At 49.9% G+C, this 20,912-nt stretch overlaps 1 protein-coding gene across 1 annotated transcript in view; it reads right to left on the bottom strand.

Moving 5' to 3' along the window:
• The window catches only part of LOC144762157 (uncharacterized), a 94,216-nt gene that overhangs the window by 8,905 nt on the left and 64,399 nt on the right, over window positions 1-20,912 (bottom strand). The window contains exon 7 of the mRNA XM_078647313.1: window positions 9,534-9,678. The gene's annotated coding sequence lies outside the window, so the exon portion shown is untranslated. The remainder of the gene's footprint in view (window positions 1-9,533; window positions 9,679-20,912) is intronic.

The raw sequence follows: 20,912 nt of genomic DNA, 5'->3' as shown, positions 1-20,912 counted from the left end.
TAGAAAAACATCTGTCACCATTTCTAACCGTGCGGACTTTCGGGACGGTTAGGAGGTGCTTGTGCGAGGAGCAGAGGGTTCTGGTCGGACAGTATTCATTGAGTTTTTTTTCCAGATATTTAGGCCCTTTGGCATTGATAGTTTTATGAACTAAGCAACAGAGTTTAACATTGATAAGTTTTTATGGGAATCCAGTGAAGTGTTCTGAGACAGGGGGCGGTGAAGTGCGGGGAGGGAGAGTAAGAACCACCCTGGCAGCCATATTTTGCAGGGTCTGAAGTTTTGTTATGAGACTTTCATTGATGGAGGCAAGTAGTGCATTGCTGTAGTCCAGACGGCTTATGATTAAACCCTGGATCAAAGGCATGCAGGATGGTAAAGGGATCCACTTAAAGATCTTCCTAAGACAATTTGTATCTCAGGAGATAAAGGAGTTTGTCAATGATATATCTGAAGACAGCTGTTGACGCGCAGCAAGATAACTAGGTGAACAAGCATTTACAATGCAATGGTCTCTGCATTAATAAAGGTAGAGCTATTGGTATTGTTTATTATTGTTTAATTTTTTTTCTAAATTATAAATAAATAGCATTGTCTTTTTAATTTGCAATAGCTTAATCGTTAAATAAATGGCATTGTCATTTACAATGCTAATAGCTTAATCTTTTGCATATGCATGACCTATTGAATTTACACATACATAGCCACATACACATACAGAGCCACCTAGATTGAGTTGTTCACAGTCACCTACACACAAGGAGGCACTTACACAGAGCCACCCACACACAGAGCCACCCTCACACAGACATTGGCACTTACACATAGAATCACCTACAAAAAAAGCTATTTACACAGTTACATACCTACAGAGGCACACATTCACACACACAGACAGAGCCACACACATAGACAGAGCTACACACACACACACACACAGAGCCCCACACACACATACAAGACTTCTACAGATTGGTTACCAGGTCTATCATTTTTTTTTTTAAGTATATGACACATGCTTACACCTTCTTGTAAGACAACTCGCACTCTATGCAATTGGGTAAAACGTGTAGCACCAGTCACGTACCCTCGTCAGGTACCCTCGTTTTAAGTTTGGGTTGCTCCTTTTTCTAGTCACATAGTTATGAATTCCACATGATGAGAGGTAAAGTATAGCTTTTTTAGTAAAACGTCAGCGTGTTACTAACTTTGAGGTGGACAAACCTTTAGGGTTTATTTGCTTAATGGACACTAAGCCCAACAACAAACGGGTCCATGATTAGCCCCAACCCTATGTTCAACACAAGTTCTTGTCAATGTATTTTTGCTATTACCTTCACAACTCGCAAGCACTGCACTGTATGATGTATTTGGAGTTCCTTTTCATACTTTAATGTTAACTGTTGAAGCTCAAATATAATGTTTATATATTGCTTTATGACTGCAAGTTTGTTCTGTTTTGTCTATGGATGATTAATTTCACAAAATATACATTCATGTATATAGGGAATGGCTCAGAGGAAACTACGGTTAACTATACTTTGTATGCCTAAGCTTGAAACTTAATACAACTAGTGGGCCAAAGAAGATGAAAGAAAACCAATCTGAAAAAGTCTGCTCATTAGTCAAACACTAGCAGAAATATATACCAGTTGCTCTGCTATTGCGGACAAGCTGGGAGGGGAAGGGAGCAATATGGAATGCACAGGGTGGGGGATGTGAGAAGAGAAGCAGCACCCGAGAGCAAGAAAACGCACACACCAACAGAGTGCTCCAAGAAAAATAAATACCTAATAACAGCGGCGGGAAAAAAACAAGTCATCCAAACAAACATTGTAAAAAAGCTATGCTCTGGATAGGGACAAACACAAGCAGAGGAACGAAAGCCACTGAATAAAAATCAAGAAAGTGAGATTGACAAAGTCAATCCATGCTAAACAACTGAGCTGACCCAAAGCACACTCTGGGTACTGACATTGTACAAAATAAGTCTTCGACAACAGACAGCTACAAACCACACCTAAAAAATCCTGCAGCAGATTTTTGCCACTGCTCATTAAAAGAGGATAATGCCACCTAATTATATGCCGTCTGTCATGGATACTCCAGAATAGTCTCCTGACTCTCACACCGACAACCAACAGCGCGTAAAGCACATACTCCTAACATACAATGCAGAAAACTAATGCCAATTACATAGCTCTATACAATGAAAGAGGGATATGGATGTCAGAAACGTCAATTCCCCAGAATAATACACTTCATGGCACGTGGGAAGAGCTAGTATGCACAACAGAACAAGGAGTAGAGTGGTCAGGCAGCGGAGAAGCAGGCAGGTATATCCAGGAATAAGCAAATATGGAGCTGACGAAAAAGCGTATATCGGTGCACCAGAGATGCAAATAATCAGGGAAACAAAAGTGGGTTATGGGGGCACATCAGAAGAGAAGCATTTTTAGGAGCACGACAGAAGGGAGACATTGAGAAACAAAGGGGAGGCAGGTAGGAGGGCAACAGAGGAAAGGCAGTTATGAGGGCAACAGAGGAAAGGCAGGTATGAGGGCAACAGAGGAGAGGCCGATAAGGGTGTAAGAGCAGAGAGGCACAAGAGAAGTAAGAATTAGAGCAGTAGAGGAAGAGCAGAACTAGAGGAAGAGCAGAACTAGAGGCAAAGGGCGCTCTTGAGTGTCAGACACTGCTTGGTATGTAGAGAATGTACAACTGGAGGAGGCAGGTAGACAGGAGGGGGGATTCGGGAAGAAAGAATCGCGAGGCCTGCTGGCTACTCACAATCAAGGTGCTTCTTCTTCGGGCCCATTACTTTGTGCGTGGTGGATTTGCAAACCGCTTTTGAGATGGCGGAGCCGGTGACGCTGTGGTGGGCAGCTGTGATCCGATCTGTGATGGACTGTCCCGACATTGTGGCACAGAAACCCCAGGGGGACTGGTCAGCTTGGTCCTAGAAGCCTTGCACGCCGGCCGCAGGGGACTCGGGGAGAAATGGGAACAGGGGGACAGAGCGCTAGGGAGATTGACACCGGGAGGGGTAGGTGTTCCGGGGAGGGTCTGCAGCACGGCGGCGACGGCTAGTCCCCAGCACAGGAAACGACCTACTTGGTATGTAGAGAATGTGCAACTGGAGGAGGCAGGTAGACAGGAGGGGGGATTCGGGAAGAAAGAATCGCGTGGCCTGCTGGCTACTGACAATCAAGGTGCTTCTTCTTTGGGCTCATCACTTCGTGCATGGTGGATTTGCACACCGCTTTTTTTTTTTATATATATTTTTATTATTATAACGCAAGAGAAATAATACACATCAGGCGCCACCAAGCGAAACACAGCACAGCCGTGTATGTGGGAACGAAGATATGAAACACCATACAGTCATGAGCAAGAGAAAAATAAATACCAGCGAGGCTGGAGCGTACAGTTAAACGTCAATGACCGCCGGCATCCCCCACATCATTCACCACCAAAATGACAGGATATACAATAGGCACATGTGACACCCAGATATGCAGAAGAACAGGAGAATAAGCCACAGCTCTTGCGGAGAGGAAAAGGGGAAATAGGAAGGTCTTAGAAATTAACAAAGGAAAAATAACCCCCCCCCCCGCAACCCACCACCCTACACCCCTGCTTATGGCTACGACCCAACCCCACTCGCAGTGTGTCTGTCGCCCCCTAAACTACACCCCAAGGATAGGGAGAAAGGTGGAGGAGGGGAATAGTAAAGTACGATACGAGCTCCCAGACTCCCGCCCCCCCGTCAAAAGCAGACACCCCCTACCGGCAAGACAGCAAATCGCGGCAAATCAAGAAATAGTTCGTAGGAGAGCCGTAACAAAAAGAACATCCCATCCAACCCCGGCTCAGAAGAAAGAGCAAATCCCGTCAAGACACACCAGAAAAACAGTACCCAGGCTCATCAAATGTACAATCGGTCCCGCTCCCACAGATACCACCCAGCAAAAACAGTGACAGTGTATTGAAGCGTAGCCAAGCTCAGCCCAGACCCTCGCGGTCCATCACGAAAAGTCCCTCCTGCACACAGAGATCGCCATGATTATGCACGTTGAGTAGTTCAATTCGAACCGCCATCATAACAGGAGTGCCAGAAAATCGTAGAACGTTAAAGGCAATGCAAGGAGAGGAGAAGCAGGATAAACGTACACAAAGTTCAAAAGTCAGAGCAAGGCCATGGTCCACCTGAGAGAAAGTAGCAAGGCGGTGACGATCGAGTACAGAAAGAGGCGAAGGTCGAAATTGGCAAACGTTGCAGAAGAAACATTGTTCCATAATGGCAGTAACATCCAGTTCGGGCGGCTTCAATGTAGGGCGTAACTCACATCCAGTCTTCTCGGCCTCGATAGCCGCCATCTTAGGGTTGCTGGGAGGGTCCAGGTCAATAGTCTGCACGGGGACCTCGGTGGCAAGAAAGACAGTATCCTCGGGTGGAGTATCTAGTCTTTCTAACAGCAAAGGGTCGGAATCCGGTCTCGAGCAAATACGGTCTGCAGTTACGACCATCCCTTGGAAGGCGGCGGTGAACCGTTCGTGGAGCTGCAAAATGGCGGCCAGCACAGTGCGCAGCGACGGTGTAGTTTCAGTCCGCCCCATCGCCCCTCAATGAGCAACCGGGCGGGTAACCGAACCCCGGAGGTCGACTTCTCCGGGGTTCAGGGCAGAATCGATGTAAAACCACATTTAAGCACGCACACAGCACAGTGGGTGCACCGTCGCCGCTAACGAGGAACCGAGCCCAGAGGACCACCGGGAGCCCAACGGGGTCTCCGGGAAGCGGAACCTCGAGCAAGCCGACAATATTTACCGGCCGCTGTAGTTGCAGGGGAAAGCCATCACCGGGGCATCATCCAATAGGGAGAAACAAAAAAGCCACTTCGAGAGACCGGATCCACCCACTTTTCGCAGCCGTTGTTGTTCGACTCCAACCCGGCCAAGTTGAAACTCGAGGCCCCGGCGTCAGAGCGGAAGCAGGCCAAGAATGGCGCACGGCATAACTTCGCCGTCCGGGCCGCCAGAGATGTCGGGGTTGCACCTTTCAAATCAGATGCTATTCACCAGCACGGGGGTCCGGCGGGATTTCCGGATAAAGTGCAGGATTTATGAGCTTCTGGCGGCGGTCGACGGAGCCGGGAGCTTATGCGGCCATCTTGTTTCCGAGCGTAGCTCCTCCTCCCCTGCACACCGCTTTTGAGATCCTGTGCGTGTCTCCTGTCTGGGTCGGGCTGCCTCCGCCTAACTCCCCGGCCATCGCGAGCTCCCTTGCAGTAATGAAGCAGCAGGGGTGAGGACTCGGCGACTTCTTGGGGCGGCCGTCGGCGCGAAATGGCATAATAATTCGGATTGGGGGGGGTGTTTTGCTGTCCTGAGTGACGGACGACGTCACTGTCTAAAGAACAGCAAACTTACGCCCCCAAATCCGAAAAAGACGGAGCCTATTCGGAGGGACAGCTCTTTCCTCCAATGGCTGGCCTCCGTTTAGGAAGCCAGCCAATGGGGGAGAGGCAAAAACAGAGGCGGGACGAATAGTCCATACTAAGAATCATTAAATCTCGGTACTTCCGGTTCTGCCTTCGGCAGACCGGATATTACCTCGACCTAAAAAGCTTTTGAACAGCCTTGTGAGCTCATGTGTACAAACAGCAGTAAACATATTTGACAGTGTCACTTAGATGAACAGTTTATTTATCTTTGGTACTGTTTTTTTCTGGTAGAGACTCGAACAGCAGATTCCTCACCATTTTGGTACTACTCAAGGTGTCAGATTGGATCTGGAAAATCTTAGGCAGTATCCATGTTTTCCGGCATGTGCTACAAAGCATCTTGGCCGTTTAGGTAGGTCCACTATCAGTGCTTTCCTCATGGGCCTCTTTGAGCATCTGTAGTTGCTTCTGAGCTATCAATCCTTTGTATGTGGCAAAACAAGTTTAGGGGCAAGCCTTCAATCCCTGGAGCTTTATTGCATGCCACTGTGCTATGTATCTACTCTATACTCAAAGGTTCTTCTGGTTACTGATATAGCAGGGGGTCAATAAAGCCTATATATCCACAGATTGAAGGTAGGTTTAGACATGTGGTATTTCAACCTGTGCAGGTGTCATGGTTAAACCATACTCAAGAACATCTTTGTCTGAATCCTCAGTTTTCATTCTTATTATTATAATTTCTGACTTATGTATAAAAGGAAAGGGTGAAGAACGTCCGAGGTAATGTGCAACTGTCGTAATTCATTTTCTCAAAGCCTTGTGGTGCATGCTATCAGGAAAGCAGGCCCAAAGGCATTACGAAGGAAATGCAATATGGGAGTATTTAGAGCAAATGGTGTGGGCTCTAGGTATTAAAGGTGCAATGAACCCTTCTTGTGCAAACTGCTTTATTACCCAAACAGTCAACAGATCATCAGACCTAAACTGCCCTGCCTGGTCAATGTGATAACAAACAACCGTAAGAAGCTGATGTAGCCTCTGCTCTTCCTTGGTGAGAGGGGGTGGAAGGAAGAAAGGCAGACAGGCCAAGTAAACCACCTTCTCCTCCCTCCCCCATAATAATAAATGATAATTACGTATTTGTATAGCGCGCGACTACCTGGAGGCATCTCGGCGCTTGTATGAATACCGCTGAGGAACCCTTCCTGGCCTTTCCCTGTGAGGTACCCACTCCTGGGCACCCCCAAGGTGAAGCCAGGCATCCCAGCGCTGTTGGGGCCGTTGTGGAGATTAAGCAAGCTATTGCCCAGAGTTGCAGAGTGGGACCCATGATTAGAATAGGCACCGAGGCGAGAATTATCATGTCCAAGGAAATTGAGCCCAAGACCCGCCGAGACAGGAATTGAACCCTGGTCCCGGGCCCAACCTCTGCATCAGGGTCTGCCGCTCTAACCATTGAGCCACGCTTCTCCAGCTTTACTGCCAACTGTAAAGCTGTATTAGTTTCTTCTTACAGGATCCTTGCGGCCTGATGGTTGATATAGGTCTTCCTTTCCACATGCGTAGAAGGCCATTTCATCAGACAAGTGGTTTTGCAGGTCGTATAAAATGGGCATGTGCTTCCAATAGGCACCTCCCAAGATCCCCCCCTTACCCTGTGACTTTATTTGGAGGATTATCTTTGAATCCTGTAACAGGAGGTAGTAGCCCTGTTGCAAAAAAAGGAGCAGTGGAGGTGGTAGCAGAACAAGAAATTGGGCTGCGGTTCTATGCACTGTAGACCCAGGTTCCCAAGAGCTCTATGTTGTGTTTTAACTTCCTTAGTACATATTTACTATATAACTAAAAAAAAGATTCTAGATTCTGTTCCTAACACAGGTGCTTTCGGCACTGGAAGCGGAGGACTGGATGGTGCCCCTTGATTTACAGAATGCATATTTTCAATTACAAATCCTGCAGTTCTCATAAACTTACCTGCATTTTGTGGTAGGTTCAGCCAACTACCAGTTTCATGGTCCTCCCATTTGTAAATGTAAATGTAAATGTGCTGGACTTGTAAAGCGCACAGCTGCCCGTAAGCGCCCCGGCGCTTGCTTAGGGAACCCGTTCTGGTATTCCCCTGTGAGAAACCCCAGCAGGGTGTCCACAAGGTGAAAGCCAGGCATCCCGCCGCGAGGGGCCGTAGTGGAGATTAAGCAAGCTATTGCCCAGAGTCGCAGAGTGTGACCCTGTGAGTTGAGTAGGCACCAGAGCGAGAATTGTCGAGTCCGTGGAATTTTGAGCCCGAGACCCGCCGAGGCGGGGAATCGAACCCTGGTCCACAGTCAATCTCAGCTTCCGGGTCTGCCGCCTCTAACCACTGAGCAACGCTTCTCCATTTGAACTGATACTGGCACCTCAAAGATAATCCTCCAAATAAAGTGACAGGGTAAGGGGGGGATCTTGGGAGGTGCCTATTGGAAGCACATGCCCATTTTATACGATCTGCAAAACCACTTGTCTGATGAAATGGCCATCTACGCATGTAGAAAGGAAGACCTATATCAACCATCAGGCCACAAGGATCCTGTAAGAAGAAACTAATACAGCTTTACAGTTGGCAGTAAAGCTGGAGAAGCGTGGCTCAATGGTTAGAGCGGCAGACCCTGATGCAGAGGTTGGGCCCGGGACCAGGGTTCAAGTCCCACCTCGCGGGTCTTGGGCTCAATTTCCTCGGACCTGATAATTCTCGCCTCGGTGCCTGTTCTAATCATGGGTCCCACTCTGCAACTCTGGGCAATAGCTTGCTTAATCTCCACAACGGCCCCAACAGCGCTGGGATGCTTGGCTTCACCTTGGGGGTGCCCAGGAGTGGGTACCTCACAGGGAAAGGCCATGAAGGGTTCCTCAGCGGTATTCATACAAGCGCCGAGATGCCTCCAGGTAGTCGCGCGCTATACAAATACGTAATTATCATTTATTATTATGGGGGAGGGAGGAGAAGGTGGTTTACTTGGCCTGTCTGCCTTTCCTTTACCTCTATACTGCCACCGTTTCGCCTGCTGGGTGGGTTGGCAAGGTTGATGCTGGTAAAACGCTAAGTCCTTTAACAAGCCTTAAAACGTCCTGAACTGCCTATGGTCTCGGGATGTGACTGCAGACCCACAGATCCGCTGGCAGCTCTTCCCATCTTGAATCTCTCCAAGTGAGAGTCATCAAATGCCATGTACATTAGACTCTCTAGCACTTAACCAGAATATCCAGCCGGACGTAGCCATATATGCCTCCTCATGGCTACGGAGGAACCATGGCCTTGGCCACAGAGTCCACTGCATCCAGGCCTGTCCTGATGGTCTGTCTGGAGGTATCCTGGCTATCCCTCACCCCTCAGAAAATTAAATGGGCAGGTAAGCTAGGAACCACCATGTTTGCCACTGCCAATAATGGCTGGCTTTATCTTGCAAACAGACTAGTGACATTCATGGACCATAGAGCTAAACTCCCTGCAAAGAAACCTTTATTTCCCTTTTCCTCCAATTTCTTAGATTTTGATAATGATGAAACATTCACAGAAAGCAGCACTGGAACCGCAAAAAAAGGAACTGACTACAGGACGCATAGATGGGCCTATATGGCTCTAATAGCATCACACCTGCACCATTTCCAGTGCCGAGAGAGAGCAATCCCCTCAGAGTGGCGAGGAAGAGCTATGACACCAGTTTCCAGCTCCAGTCTGGCACATGGGGATTTTTTTTTTGGATCAAATTTATTTTTATTGAGACAAACATCGCAATATTAGGACAATCACAACCAAAAACGCTTCTTTCGCCCCCTGTGTCGGACCCAGCGTCAACATGGGGATTTTTTTTAAAGAAGAGGAAGCTGCAGGTAGAAGAATCCATTAGAAAAAAAACTGGTTACAGTTGAACAGTAAGAAAACAGAAATCCTGCTACTGGTGTCCCCTCTGCTTATCTTGAGCAAAGCTCCTGAAACAATTTCTAATTGTGGCTCAAAATCCTGCAATCTTGGTACGTTATTCAACAGTGATCATTCACTCTACAAGTTTGACTTCTACCACCTACTTAGGCAAAAGAGTGTCTTACCTCTCTGTTCACCATTAACACAGGATGTATTTATTTTCTGTCCAGATCATTGCAACAAGTACATTGATCTCCAAGTCCAGAGAGTGCAGGATGATGGCACTTAACTTCCACACTGTGTGTGCTCTGAGGTTTCTCCACTAGTTGCCTGTGAAGCAGAGAACAAATGTTAAACTGTTCCTTGTCATTTAAAGCTTTACATGACATATCGCTGGACTACCCAGCCAAACTGTTTGCCCATAAACTTACAACTGGAACATTAAGGTCTGCTAATTGCAACCTGAGAGCTTCATCCCATGGTGTGGAGGTCATTACTATTTTTTTAATCCCTCGCTGCCAGGTGTGGCTTGGCAGTGAGGAACAGTGAAAAAAGACATAATGCTATTTAACTGAAATAGAACAGACAGTGTTATGTCCTACCTCTGACAGGCTCTACTCTGTGTCTCTGTGTGTTGATGTCCATCAACTGAGTTAAAGGGGGCTCATGGTCTGCCCCACTCTAAATAGGGAGGGAGGGCTGAGGGTTTGGTTGACAGGGTAACCTGTAGCATTTCTGACCGAGTACTCTGTCCGCCAAGCTCTCATTCGGAACTTTAATTAAAGGAGGCTAGACCAAAACAGATCTGCAAGCTGGTACAGGGGCTACACCATTGGTAAGATTAGCTCTAATCATATGGATTTTGCCTTCCAGTGATCTGCAAAACACACTTGGCTAAGACAAAGATGGTGAACATTTTGGTAAATTGAAACACAAAGTCAAAGTCTTGAGAAAACACGGGGGCTTGCTTACAGAAGTACCTAACTTGAGAAACGTCATTACAAATACACCAAGAGTCACTTTCAGGAGAGGGAAAACACTACGTAATATGTTATGTCCCAGTTACCCATGACATCTAAAAGCAAGACATGGTTATCTACAACGCCCAATGGATTTTTCACATTTGCCCTTTTGGTAAAATAGAACTAAGAAATTCAAATATAACACTAACCGGGAGTATGAAATAAGACATTACATCAACTGTAACACGAGCCATGTGGTTTATATAATTGGGTGCGAATGTGACAAGATCTATGTGGGCAGTACGGTACGACCATTAAAGTTGAGAATTCAGGAACACGTACGGGCACTCAAGAACTATGACCTCAAATACCCAATGGCGCACCATATGCGAGAGCATCACCAAGACACTAAAAACATATGGTTTCAGGGTATTGACCACATCCCCCCACAACCTCGGGGGGGCAATCGTGAAGTCACTCTGCGTAAGAGGGAGGCCTCCTGGATATGTCGCTTGAGGTGTCTTGAGAAAGGACATAACACGGAAGATGAGATGCACTACCATTTACAGTAGCCATGTGTCCCTCCCTAATGTGTATAGTATGTCATCAATAATACACTACTATACTGGTATATCTGGTACCCGAGGGCGGTTCTGTGCTGAGTACCATCAAACCCACTCTCGTTTTGTTGGTATTATGAGTCACCATATGTCTTCCTCCTATGCTCACCTATGACAAGAACGAATATATCACAGCAATTTTAAACGATTTGTTACAACCACTATTGGGAAATTTCTCTATGCTCACTTTCTAGCTTTAATATTTATTACTGTACATTTCCCCCTTTTTGTATATGTTTCAGTAACTATCATATTACACTTGTATCCTCATAGGAATACTGAATGAAATATCGCCGATATATTGGCGGCATGTATGCATATGATTGAATGAACTACCAGATAGTAAATATGCTTTAGTGCGAAAGGCTAGCGGCCGATGCCAGCAGACGCAGCCTAACGAGGCTCCCGTCCCTAGCCCCAATAAATCCTCAATTTTATCCATTAAACAGCGCGGACTCCCCGTGAAAACTGGGTCGAGTCCGCACCAGACATCGGAGCCTGCTCGGGGAGAGCGCCAAGCGTGTGCATCCAGTGCTGCGGCCCCCGCCGATCCAGGACGGGACGTACACCCAAAATGGCGGCATAGGACCCCGAGAACCGCCGGACTGCGCCCTGAGCGACCTGGCACCCAGAGATCGGATACTGCCGACTGTGTAGGGTGAGAGCGGTCCTGGAGTGGCTGTTCGAGTGCGGAGGTCTTTGCGGAACCAGCGGCGGGCTTGGCGGACCCAGCGGCGGCGCTGCGGAGGAGGGGGAGATCCGTGCCCCTGAGGGGCTCCAAAATTGAGGTCCCGGCTTCTGGGCCTGAGCGGCTCTGGCGGCGGCGCTGCGGCGCCTGATCCTGCACTAGCGAGAGGAGACCCGGGGGCAGGAAGCGAGGATACCGCCAAGCCCAGAGCGCAAGAAGAACACCTCCACGGGCAATCAGAGGCGCCTGGGCGGATTCGGACCAGGGAAGCGGGAAGCCGCGTGAGAGGTGGCTCAGCACCGTTGAGGCGGAGAACAGGCCCGGACTGAGGACCCAGCAGCCCCATTTTGCAGAACCTGGGGGGGGGGGGGGGGGGGGGGGGGGGCCTGGCGGGCTCCGACACTGCACTGAGGCACCGGGCAGGGCGCCCAATCCCGGGGGTCGTGACCCCCCCCCCCCTCGCCCAGCTGCCCCGCTCTGTTGTCTACCACCCGGGAGGAGCCTGTCGGAGTAAGCGACACCCAGCGACGGCCTGAAGGGGCATTCAGCGTGGAGCTGACCAGCGGGACAACCCAACCACAGCGGGGTGAGCTCGAGAGTGAGGACTTCGGAGTGGTGGGTGGATTGGGGCCCGGCAGTGAGCTGTGACAATCACCGACAGCTGCGAAGGGGCGACTGCCTGGCGACCGTGGACCCTACCGGCGGGTGGCTTGCTTGCTGGGTGGCAGTAGAGGCTGGCGACCCCACTTCTGGAACGACGATCAGGACCGCCACTGAGAGACCTGCACTGGCAGCAGTGAGGATCCCTTGAACGCGAACACCCTACACGACAGCGGAGGCCTCGGCGGCCCGCGGTAGTGGGGGGGGTGCGAGAAGAAGGCGCCTGTGTGCGGCACGGGGGCTTGAACTGGCCTGTGGCGGGGAGCGGATAACGGCGGGCCTACTTCGGGTGAGCGCCCCTGGCCTCACGGACCGCGGACTACGACTGTCTGGTCGGTGACGGGTCTACCTCGACGAAGCGACCGGCCGACTGGCTGAGTGACCTGTCCGTCTCGACCACCCCCACGTTTGCCCGGCGATTAGCCCGGAGGAAGCACGGGGAAACCGAAAGGACCAAAAGGTGATGCAGGAACGGCCACGGAGGCCCCGGACGCCATGCCACATACCCAGTCGGACTTGCTAACGATGCAGGACAGAATCCTGGAAGCTATAGCGGCCACGAGGACCGCCTTGCAACAAGACATTGCTCAAGTGTCGACGGGCCTGGGGCTCCTGCGGGCAGACCATGGGAAACTGGCCGACAGGGTCAAAGACACAGAAATAATCCTGAAGGAAGTGGTGCCGGGACAGAAAGCCTTGGAAGGAAAACTTACGGACGCCCTGGAGCGTATCCAGACGCTGGAGAGGAGAGCGGAAGATGCGGAAATCCGAAGCCGGCGGAACAATGTACGACTGGTGGGCCTTCCGGAGAAAAGCGAGGGGACAGACATGCTGGGTTATGTGGACAACTGGCTACGGACAGTGGTGGCGCCGGAAGGCCTCTCCCCCTTCTTCACGCTGGAGAGAGCTCATCGAGTGCCTGCCCGACCCCCCAAACCGGGGCTCCCCCGAGACCGGTGGTGATCAAAGTCCTCCACTACAGGGACAGAGACTGGCTTCTGCAACGAGCGAGGGAGGCGGGCCCGTTCCAGGTTGACAATAGCGCAGTCACGTTGTTTCCGGACTACACCTTTGAAACCCAAAAGCAACGAGCTTCATTCCTCTCCATTAAAAAGGAACTGCGGACGGAGGGGCTGCAATATTCACTGTTGTTCCCGGCGAGACTCCGAATTTCGGTGGATGGGAAGGCACTGTTCTTCAATTCATCGGCGGATGCCTGGGACTGGTGGGACTCCTACAAGGCTGGAACGGATGGGGCCCACCAAAGGGCGGCCGCGGAGAACTTCCAACGGGGCTCGGTCAGAAGATCAAGACGACTTCGGAAAAGGGGCCAACATCAGAAGCGACCGACGGAATCGCAGACGACAGTGGAAAGGAAAGCAGCACTGCAAGCGGTGAAAGAGGTCTCGGGAGCGGAGATACCACAGCAGGAGGGGGACTCGAAATCGATCTCGGAGGACAAACAAACGGGGTTGGAAACTGAACTGTCGGAGGTGGACAGCGCGAAGGGCACGACGGTAACGCCACAAACGGCGGAGGAGATCTTCGGCAGCTGAGTATTGAACTGGGGGATGTGGGAGCTGGCAGCGGCGACCGGGAGGGAATGGCGAACCTGGCCGCTGGAGCAGGCTGACGTGAGACTGATCATTCGTGAGTTTGGATGTACATTGAGGGGTGAATGGGAGGAGGGACGCTATTGTAGCTGAGGTAGCTAGTACACGCACCCAGAGGCCCCTAAGGCCACCGCAGTACAGACTGCGGGCTAGAAAGTTTTGAGAGCACCTTGCTCAATTGTTTGGACGGGGGTAACTCTTTTGCAGTTAGGTCCTGTTCTAGGGGGGGTGGATGTCTGGAGATGTTGGGCTTACTCAGGACAGGGAGGGGGGTAGTGGAAGGAGTGCGGAGCTGGGGAGGGTTGTAGGGCGAAGGGGGTGGGGAACGAAACGGTTGGGGAAGGGGGATGGGGGGGCCATTACTGGTGTCTGGCCACTGTGGAACAGGGCTCTTAGCCTTCAATGTCGAGACTATGGATAGTGTGGGATCGTTAAAATGTGTGTCATGGAATGTGCGGGGTCTGAACTCAATGACTAAAAGGCACAAAGTTCACTCTTACCTAGTTCGCAGAGGGGTTCACATCGCCTTCCTACAAGAAACACATCTGACCAAAAAAGAGGGGGTAGCGCTACAAAGGAGGTGGCGGGGTCACCTGTTTTACACCACATATTCAGTGTTTGCCAGGGGGGTGCTGCTATGGATTCGGGCTGGGATCCCCTTCCAAGTCACTAGGCATACTGTGGACCCGGAGGGTCGTTTCGTAGCAGTTGAGGGTTTACTCAGGGGCCGTACTATAGCGCTATGCAGCGTTTATGCGCCCAACACTGAACAAGCGCCTTACTTCACTAACCTCTCCATGCGCTTAGCAACCTATTTTGCAGGTCCAATATTGATGGGGGGAGACTTTAACTCTATAGCGGACACTACATTGGATAGGTCACACCCACCGCTCCATGCTTCCCCAGTGCACAGGCTAGCGAAACATAGGACGCATTGGCAAGGGCAGTGGGATCTCACAGACGTATGGCGCGCACAACACCCGGCTGAGCGGGACTATTCCTTCTATTCCAGCATGCACGACCTACATGTCCGCATTGACGCATTCCTATGCTCTCATCAGGTTCTCCCGGCAGTTGCCCGCACAGAATACCTCACACGTACGATCTCGGATCACAATCCCCTGCTGCTCACCCTGGCCTGGATGAACGGGTCTACACCGATTCCGACATGGCGGCTCCGGCCGGACACGTTGGATGACCCGCCATTTAGGACGGACTTGGAACTCAGAATCACCCAATATTTTACAGAGAACGAGGGGACCACCTCCTCCAGGGCCGCTGAATGGAACGCATTCAAGGTGGTGGTAAGGGGGCACTGTATAGGAAAATTTGCGGGGACAAGACGGACGCTGGTAGAAGACTTGGACAGGGCGGAACGGACACTGCGAGAAGCTGAGCGATTACGGCCCGGCCACCCCGAATTGCAGGGTAGGGTTAGTACGGCGAGGGAGGCAGTGGCGGTCGAGGTGGAGCGCCTACGCTGCTTCGATTATAAAGCTTATGTGACCAGGACACTCGCTGAGGGGGATAAGACGGGGACACTCCTGGCCTGGCTGGCCAACCCTCACAGAGGATCCACCTCAATACTATCCCTGGCGGGGGAGACTGGGGAAACCTATTACACGCAACCGGACATAGTGCGGTGCTTCCAAGATTATTACGGCACCTTATACAGGAAGGGGTTGGAGACCCGACCCGAGGCGACGGAAGTCCTGTTGGCAGAGACCCAATTGCCCCAATTAGACCCTGAAGACGCTAAGGCTCTCGGGGACCCGATTGGCCTCGAAGAAATTAGAGGGGCCATCAAGAAGATGGCGCGAAACAAAACACCGGGGATGGATGGTCTCCCTATTGAGTTTTATGTGAAATATATGGAGCTACTGGCCCCGAGACTCAGAACGGTGTATAATGAGGCCAGGGAGAATGGTGAGTTGCCCCAATCGATGCGCGAGGCGATCATGATCCCATTGCTTAAACCGCGCAGAGACAGCGCAGACCCGGCGTCACACCAACCGTTGTCGATGCTAACGACGGACTACAAAATTTTGAGCACGATTCTGGCCGGGAGATTGATTGCTCATATGACGGGTTTGATTCATAGGGACCAGTCGGGCTTTATCCCAACCAGGAACACGACCCACAACATTCGGCGGCTGCTCAGGCTGCTGGCGGACCCCCCACAAACGGCAATGGCCCCAATGGTGTTGTCAGTTGACATTGAAAAAGCTTTCGATAGCCTGGAATGGGACTATCTATATGCGGTGATGCGGAGATTCGGTCTAGGGGATGGTTATATAAAATGGACCGCAGTGCTCTATGCTCGGGCGGGAGCGAGGGTGAGAGTGGGAGCTTTGATATCGGACCGCTACGAGGTGAACCGGGGGACGAGGCAGGGTTGCGCGCTCTCTCCACTGTTGTTTGCACTGGCCATGGAACCGTTTACAATGCTGGCCCGAAGGGGTGATGCGTACCTCGGACTGGAAGTGCGAGGGACCTACCACCATATATCGTTGTATGCGGACGACCTTTTGCTGTTCTTAGATAACGCTGATGAGGCGGTTAGGGGTGCAGAGGGTCTTCTACAGAGGTTCGGGGCGCTCTCAGGCTTAAAAGTGAATTGGGAGAAGACATGCTTATTCCCGCTCCGGAAAGAGGAGAAATGCCCGACGACCAGCATCAGCATGCGCTGGGAACCTGATTGCCTGCACTATCTTGGGACCTACATATACCACGATCCCGCCAACTTGTTGGACGGGAACATCGGGCGATGTATCCGAGGATTGAAGGGCAGCATGGCTTTCTGGGCTACCCTCCCCCTGTCTATGACGGGGCGGGTGTCCCTCCTCAAAATGGTCGCCCTACTGCGACTGTTATACTTTTTCAGGACCTTGCCGGTATGGATACCGGGAGAAGTGTTCAGGCGCCTGAAGTCCAGCATAATAGCGTTTCTATGGGGAGGCGGCAGGCGGCGCATAGCACTGACGACTCTCATGCGCCCCAAGGACCAGGGAGGGTTAGCGGTCCCAGACTTCGAGCTCTATTATCTAGCGGCGCAGCAACAATTCTTTACGCAGGAAGTAGCAAGAGTGTACCGGGGGCCGGAGCATGAGAGGGACGCGGGCACCCCCCGCCATGTGCTGGCTTACGTAGCCCTCCAGCAGAAGTGGTTACTGAGTGGGCTGACCCAGGAGGAAAAGACGCTGAGGTTGTGTTGGAATCGCATGCAAAAGCGTGCAGGCCCTGATCACCCATATGCCCCAGAGATACCGTTGGGGATGTTGACGGCACTTCCACATGGGGGGGACTGGTCGAACCTCCAACTGTGGGAAGAGGCGGGACTTCAGATGGTGGGGGACTTATACTCAGACGGGGTGCTAATGGAGTTCCGTACTCTGCAGGAACGCTATGATCTCCCACGGGGTGACTACTTGGTGCATGCAGCGGTGGTGCGGGCGCTTCAGGCACATTGGGGAGAGGGACTGATGGAACCTGAGACGTCATTGGCATGCCAATATACGATGATGTCGGCTGGAACGAGGAAAGCGGTTACATGTCTTTACTCCAGAATGCATACAGAAAACATACCACCACTAACACGTCTCAAAACACAATGGGAGGAGGACTTGCAGAGGGAAATCCCAGACACAACATGGTCCCAACTGCTTCAGCGAGCAAGGAAAAGCACCAGAAACGCCCGTTTCCAATTAATACACCTCTATATCCTACACAGGGCCTACCTCACTCCGAATAAGATAGCAAGATATTTTGGCGCAGTTGATGCAGCATGCCCCAGATGCACGCTAGTTGGCGCTGACTTGCAACACATGCTTAGGGACTGCCCGCGCATCCAGGAGTACTGGGAGGGAGTTGGGGACACCCTCAATGAGGTCACAGATAGAGTACTGCACTATGATGGCGCGGTCGTCCTCCTACATTGGTTCCCTCACACGCGCAAAACGAAGCTGTCGAGTAAATTTATTGACATGGGCCTTATGATTGCGAAGAGGGAGCTCACCAGGGGTTGGAAATCAAAGACGGCTCCAACACACCAAAAGTGGTTGAACGAATTTCTGAAATGGGCAGCGGCAGAAAGCACACTCAGATACCAATTGGCCCGGCGGACGGCAAATGAGAAGGCTCAGGAAGCGGCGCTGGCATGGGAAACCCTAGTCCAGGCACTCAGGGATAGTGCGGAATTGAGTGACTAGGAGGAGGGAGTAGCACTACAGGAGGCCCCGAGGGTGGAGGTATTAGACCCTGCACTGACACCTGACACACACACCTAAGTATTGTTTCCACAATCCTAATCACACTGATTTGCCCGAGATTATACACAGGACACGTAGGCTCAGACACCAGGGGGACGGGGAGGATGGGGAGGGGGGAGGGAGAAAAGTTGAACTGTTTACTTGGATGGAGAGAGTTTATACACAACTGTAGAGCGAGGGGGCTCCATAGGCGTTGACCAAATAAAAGCGGAGAATATTGTATAGAAGAGCTATTGCTACCTGAACCAACTGCACCATGCTACATGATCGACTGCCGCCCAACCTCCGGGATGTGGGTCATGAGGCTGTGTATACAAACGATAATCGGACAGTGACTGCAGTTGTACCGGGGATCGTGGTGATGTGTATACTGTATGATTGACATTATCTCTGCAATAAAAATTGTTTTACAAAAAAAAAAAAAAATGCTTTAGTGCGAAAGGCTATTTTTCCATATGGTAATGTTTCGGACTGACTTTGTAGAACGTACAGGCTACTGCGACTAAAACTAAAATAGAAGGAAAATTCTTAATGAAGTAGAAAAAATAAACAATAAAAAATATAAAATAATAAAAAATAACTAAAAATATATATATTGAACCTATGAAAGTGTAACTCGGAGAGATTAAACCTCAAGTAGTCTTATTAAAATTCAGAGCAGTTATTTATGCTAATACGTGTTAAGACCAGGATTTCGTATATCACTATAAGATACAATGATAGCGCTAAGATGGCCGCGCTTTTAACCTGATATATAGATGTACACACAAGAACACGTGACCGGCGGTGTCATTATTTATCCTCCAATCATAGATGTGCCCTTAAGGTAACGGAGATGGCGGCGGTTTGAAACGGCGGAACGCCGCAGAGTTGATACATCGTGATCAACAATTCCAGGTGAAATTGGATTCGTATATTGAGACACGAACATAATTTGGGCAATACGACTACGTCTCTTCACCTTTACTTTCGGGTGTGGTAACATGAGACTTACCGCCTTACCCCACACGCTGCTCCGCTGTACTGAATAGAGAGCCCATGGTGTGCGGTATTTATACTCGAAATAAGGGTTAATTGCTTGCCTTGTTACCGGTTAGGCGGATGTCAGTTTGTGCCCCTATATGGGTAATCCGGCAATAATTAGGAACTCAGAGAGTAAATTACTTAATTGCAAGCCCTTTTTAGGAAGGTCCGGGCAGCCCCGGTGAGTATTTGCCTCGTGCGATTCGCGCGAGACACTAAACGCTCGCGCATGCTCCGTGAGACCGTTTCTACTGCGCATGCGTTAAGGACAGATGTTTTCCAACCACGCATGCGCGAAAGGTTTCTCAAGGGTTATGTAATAGTCGAAACCTTCGAGTTTGTATTTTTACATCTATAAATAAATAAATGTTGTTATGGTCCCAGTTGTAGCTCATAATTTGCTAATGTTTCTTAGCGATAGACAGATTGAAGGGCTCAGTATTTAACCTGGGCACAGTGAAGGCAACATCAATGTGAGTTTGTAGGCAGATCAGGTTGACAACTGTCCCCATGGGACCTCGTCATTCAGCCCACTGATATTCGTGCCCAGTCGAAACACCCATCTATGTTCCTTTTCGAATAGGCCATTGTCAGATGGTAATTGTTCGATCACCGACCACTTTAGGTCGTTGACGCAGTGTTGGGCATTAAGGTAATGCGTTGCCATCTTTGTTGTGCTTTTCTTACAACAAAATTGGAATGGTCAAAATCAACGTGAATAGAAATTCCATCCTGAAAAATAGAAAGTTAAACATCGATAACCTGAAGAGAGTTCTGCTAACCTCATCCAATCATGACTCAAATCCTGAGAACTCCTTGAAACCACTCCTAGGTCTTTTGCTTAGCTGCCGATCAGCAATGAAGCATGCCTCTGACATCGTCGATCTCATTTTAAACCAAGAAATTGACGTAGCAGTACTAACGGAATCTTGGGTCACCGAAACTTCATTGCCTGGCATTGATCTACTTCTTCCCCCAAACTACAGCCTCATGAGACTAGACAGACAAATAAAAAAAGGAGGAGGTATCGCCTGCATTCACTGCTCAGATCTCACCATCACGCAATTAAACTCCGATACATTTGACTCCTACAAAATATCTCGCTCTTTCCATAAGAAACAAAGCGAATCTTCCATGCAATTTACACACCTTTTACCACCCTCCAGGTAGGAACAACACCTTCATAGACAACCTAATGGAAATCATCACTGTATATGCTCCCCCCCAATCCAATGATTTATTCCTGGGGACTTCAATCTGCATCAGGAGGATCTTAACGATAGCCAGGTTAATGTCTTTAAAGAATTCCTAGCTGACCAAAATCTCACCCAAGCCTGCAATCTCCTAACTCACTGTAAAGGATCCACACTAGACTGGATCATTTCAAGGGAAAAGGCAGTCAATATAATCTCGATCTCTCCATGCGATTGCTCAGACCACCATTCTATTACCTTCTAAATTTCAGGAGTTATAAAAGGAAAGAATTACACAGTTTGTCAAACCAAAGAGATGGATTAGAGATACAAAAGACATAAACGATGAGAAACTGGCTGCACATTGCGAGAAGGATCACCCCACCTTCTAACATTACAAATGTCTGCGAAGTTACGACCCACTACAACGAAACGATGTCAGACATTATTGATTCAGTTACTCCTCTAAAACTGAGAAGATTCACGGATAGAGACAAAAATCCTTGGTTTAGTAGTTCCCTGAACAAGGAAAGAAGA

This window comes from Lissotriton helveticus, chromosome 6 (assembly GCF_964261635.1).
Source record: "Lissotriton helveticus chromosome 6, aLisHel1.1, whole genome shotgun sequence".
Classification (NCBI taxonomy): Eukaryota; Metazoa; Chordata; class Amphibia; order Caudata; family Salamandridae; genus Lissotriton; species Lissotriton helveticus.
Note: the sequence above shows the minus strand (reverse complement) of the source record. Positions and strands in the feature narration are given on the sequence as shown.